At 38.0% G+C, this 4,570-nt stretch overlaps 1 long non-coding RNA gene across 1 annotated transcript; it reads left to right on the top strand.

Moving 5' to 3' along the window:
* Nucleotides 1–648: 648 nt before the first annotated feature.
* Nucleotides 649–3,705, top strand: LOC129257898 (uncharacterized). Its single transcript, XR_008584203.2, has 2 exons — nt 649–745; nt 2,090–3,705. It is a non-coding gene; the product is annotated as an uncharacterized LOC129257898 (long non-coding RNA).
* Nucleotides 3,706–4,570: the final 865 nt, after the last annotated feature.

A 4,570-nucleotide genomic window follows, 5' to 3' on the forward strand; every position in this document is an offset into this window, starting at 1 on the left:
GAGCCTGTCGAGGTACCCATTTCTGGTCAGATATGGAATCTCAGACATACATCCTGTCCTCTGGTAGTAAACATTCAACCCTCCAGTTCCTCCTTATTTTTTATGATTTTTTTTTTAAGTGCCACTTTAACACACGAGTCTATGGGAAATGAATTAGACCTGTGATACCTTGGGTTCCAAGATTGCCCTTTGAAATTAGCAGAATGAGTGTTGATGACTGACTAAGTAGCCATTGCTGAGAAGGGGGGGGGGGAGGGGCTATTGTGATACCCTTTCTGTTCACTGTACATCACCTGGGCTCCGTAACACAAAGGTTTGCGGGGCCTCCATTTAACGTCCTATCCGAGGGACGGAGTATGTTCCACTGTAACAGAGCCTGCATCTATGGAACAGGGGAGAGACGTATTGTATGCACGGTATTGGTCATAACACCTGATTCCACTGAGGTACAACACCTGTTCATATGTGAAAACCCTAATATGATATAGAATTCCCCTTGAAAGCTTATGTTTGAATTTGATTTCAAAGTAGCAGTCATCACTATAGTATACGTTTTACACTTTAAAAGACAACCGTTGAAACTATTTCAATTTTACAGTGCTGAAATCTATTTTCATTCCTTTTTCTCCTTCATGTTTTCTCTTCCTCAGATATAGACGCTATCCTGATTATCATAAGTACCTTGGAGAAGTATTCAGACACAAAGCTGACGTGCAAGACATGGATATATCACCCTATGATGAATGTATCCTTTTATATAATGTGAATTATGCTCGAGCATCGTCCGGGTGGCTGTTTCATAAAGCTGTTCGTAAGTTAAGATCGACTTTAAGAACGACTGGTGACCCTTTCTTGTGGTAAATGGTATACACCAAAAAATTAATTGCCGATTATTTAGCATGTAAGAAAGGTTCACAAGTCCTTCTTAAAGTCGCTCTTAACTTGTGAACAGCTTTCTGACACATCCCCCGGGAGTCTAACAATCTATTCTTACCAAAGCATAGAGGCAATTGAAATGTTTTTTTTCAACAGTTTCTGTTCTTTTCTCTTGTTAGAGTTTTTAATTTCCCTTGAAATGATCCTTAAGGGTTCCCAGCCCATCAGGGAAATCAGGGAAGATTGTTTTACTTTTTTCCAGTCGGGGAAAAATCAGGGAATTTGTTGAAAAATACCTCAAATCCGGGTAAAATGCCTCAAATGAGGAAAAAATCAGGGAATTTTGATCAGCCCAAAAGTCGAAAGCACGGTAGTCAGTCAGACTCGGTTATAATTTGTTTCATATCAAAACAATATCCATTGAATGACTGGTTATGGTGGTACTAATTAGTTTTACATTATTGTTTTTATACTGAAAATACATGTAATTCACTGCTACAACTTAGAAAACATGCGAAACTGGGAAAGGGTTTATATAATTATCAGGGAATTTTTAAACTTCATCAGGGGAAAATCAGCGAATTTTGTTTTCTTGAAAAGCTGGGAACCCTGTCCTTATGAGCACTCACCTCACAGACAAAGCCCATTCCATGCTTGAGAAGTAGTATCCAAATAAAAAAGTTATTTTGATTGGGCACTTGGTAAAAATTCATCAAATAAGGCTTCTGTACTTAACAGATATCACCTCTTAACTGTTATAGGGCACACACACAATATAATTCCAGTAATAACCTGGAATTTTATGCATCTCTCAAAGAGGCTTTTCCTTCATTTTCAATTGTTCTTAATTCTAGGATTAGTGAATATGCTTGCAGGATTCCTACGTGATAAATAAGGTTCAGACTTTTAGGAAGGTGAATATATTTACACCCATTTCATTACAATATCAAACAATTTGGAAGGGGGTTAAGGTTACCACTCTCCTGCATTTTCTGCCCCCTAGGGTTCTTTGTAAATTCAGGCCAATTAAATTATTGACTGATTGTTGGATATATATATATTTATCTATTGACAATTTCATAATACAATGCCCATCTTTTTTTAATATTATTATGTATAGAGCAAGTTTCCAAAATATTTTGTTATTCCTGTTCTTTTATTTCTTTTGTTATTTGATAAACCTTTTCTTTTCCTTGACGGCTCGTCAACTCAGATTTAGTTACAGCATCCAAAGATCGTTCCGTGGGGGTGGTCAGGTTAGGTTTGCCCAATCACGGAGGCACGGAATACAGCGAGCTAACGTGATTGGACAACTGGACCTCAGTCCCAGCTAGCAGCATTCCTTCTTTTGTATATGTCTGTACATAACATTCTATTTGTGCATTTGGACTGTGGAGACTCCGTGAAACTTGGGAGGAAAATTGCATTGGATAGATGGAGATTTGTTGATGGAGGCTCAAAGGCTTCAGGACTCGGTACATCTATACGATGGAAATGCAGGTGAACCGAAATAAAATGGAGAATTGGATTTCAGTCTTCGCATTTTGGTTCAATCCATCAAGTGAACAATGAATCGATTTGATCTTCTTGGTCGTTACTGATTGCATTCAAACTCAATGAATCTGTAAGATGCTTAAGGTTTATATTTCATGGAAGCTCAAGGCATCTAATTGGATGCGTGATACATCAGGGGGGTATTTCATTAAGAGTTAACTGTGACTTAGAGCCATGCTTAAATGCCAACGTGCACCCTATACATGTAATGTGCAAACTTATTGATTAATACGCAGAAGTGTGCATCCTCATAGCATGATAGACTAATGCATTGATGCTTAAGTGCAACTCTAAGTCATACTTAAATTTTTGTGAAACACTCCCCAGGTTAACAGATGCTTATGGTGTTTATAACTGGGTGGGTGTTTCATAAATCTGTTGGTAAGTTACAAACCACTTTAAGCATGACTCTTGACCCATTCTCGGGAGGTAAATCAATAATTATGAAAAATTTGGGGTGTATCATTCACCACAAGAAAGGGTCACCAGTCAGGCGTAGCTTACAGCTTTGTGAAATGACCCCAGGATAGTGTCTCATGAATTTGTGTTTTAGCCAATCAGAGGCATGGATTTCAGTAGCTTATAGCACTGAAAATCACTGACTATTTGCTTTGTGAAGTGCTCCCCTGATATTTCTATTTCGGGGATGTCTAATTAAGAAAGAATGCATACATCAGGGTTATTTGGAAAATAGGGTACATCTAGTTGATCAAGACTCATCGTTGCATCTCATGGAATGTTCATTTCATTCTTTAAAGCAAGGTTAATTTCATCCTTTTCTGGAATATCTCTGGGCATTTCATTGGAGAATTGATGCATCATTTTAATGGATGCTCTGGGTACCCTATCTGTGGCTCATTTATTTCAGGGATATCCAGGCAATCTCCAGTGAAGGCTTATACATGTATGTTTTAGTGATGCTCACTCTATATCTAGTTAATTGGAGTGCATGGCATCGTATTTGAAGCTTGATCAGGGTTCCCACAGTCATAGAAAATCCTGGAAAAATTTGTGGTCATGGAAAGTCAGAGAAAAGTCAGGGAATTTTGAAAATTTGTGAAAAGTTATGGAAAAGTCATGGAATTGCATTTACCTCTTGGCTATGGCAGTTTTCCAGTTTGTCGTGTCTCTCATACTCTGATCATACTCTGCTATTATAACTGGTGTTCATGATTTCCATTTTTCCAAGTTTTGTGACATCCCAAATTCTACATAACTCCCGGAACGACATAGGAAGTCATGGAAAGCAGCAATTTAGTCATGGAAAAGTCATGGGACTCTGTTTTAAAATTTCTGTGGGAACCCTGTTGATGCATCCAGAGGATGGAAGCTCGGTATATTATCTCAAAGCATCTTATTGGAGGCACAGGGCATCCTTTCATTGGATGCTTGGGGCATCTTAGTGGATGGACAGAGCATCCTTGCTTAGAGCATCTTATTGTAGACATGTTGCATCCTATTGTTGGATGCTCAGGGCATCATCTTGGAAGCACATTGCATCCTTTTGTTGGATGCTCAGTTAGGACATCTGATTTTAAGTTTAGTGCATCCTTTTGATGATGAGAATGGTTGCATTGTATTTTTTCCACCCAAATGCATCCATTTGATGGCGGTGCAATCATTGATGAAGGCTTAGTACGTATGTGAGTAGTCGATCCCTACCTCTTTATGGCTAATTTAAACATGGCATGGCAAATCTCAGCGATGTTCAATGGGATATTACATGACAAAAAATGAAGGTTCAACAGCTTGGCTACAGAAAGTTTTGGAATGATCAAATTCTTAATGAATGTAATGCACTTAATCAATTTGTCTTTACTACATTTATGACATTATGAAATAATTCCAAGTGTCACAAGTTTATCTTCGCAACTTTGGACAATTTTTTAAAAGCGTCAAATGCTTGCTTTTTACGCAAGTGCGGTGATTTATCTCAGAATGTCTGAACGTATGTTGTTGAGCCTTATTCACCATGCCTCAACAAGGATTTACTCATGAGTGTCCTCTTCATTGTAATGACATTTTAACTTTGTTTTGGATCATCTGGTGGAAATGAGTGCAACGAGATTCTATTGTAAAACAAGTATTGTAAAGCAAATGTTTATAAACTTTTGTACAACTCAATTCAAGGAGGGAAACG

The sequence above is a fragment of the Lytechinus pictus genome, chromosome 3 (genome assembly GCF_037042905.1).
Source record: "Lytechinus pictus isolate F3 Inbred chromosome 3, Lp3.0, whole genome shotgun sequence".
In the NCBI taxonomy this organism is placed as follows: Eukaryota; Metazoa; Echinodermata; class Echinoidea; order Temnopleuroida; family Toxopneustidae; genus Lytechinus; species Lytechinus pictus.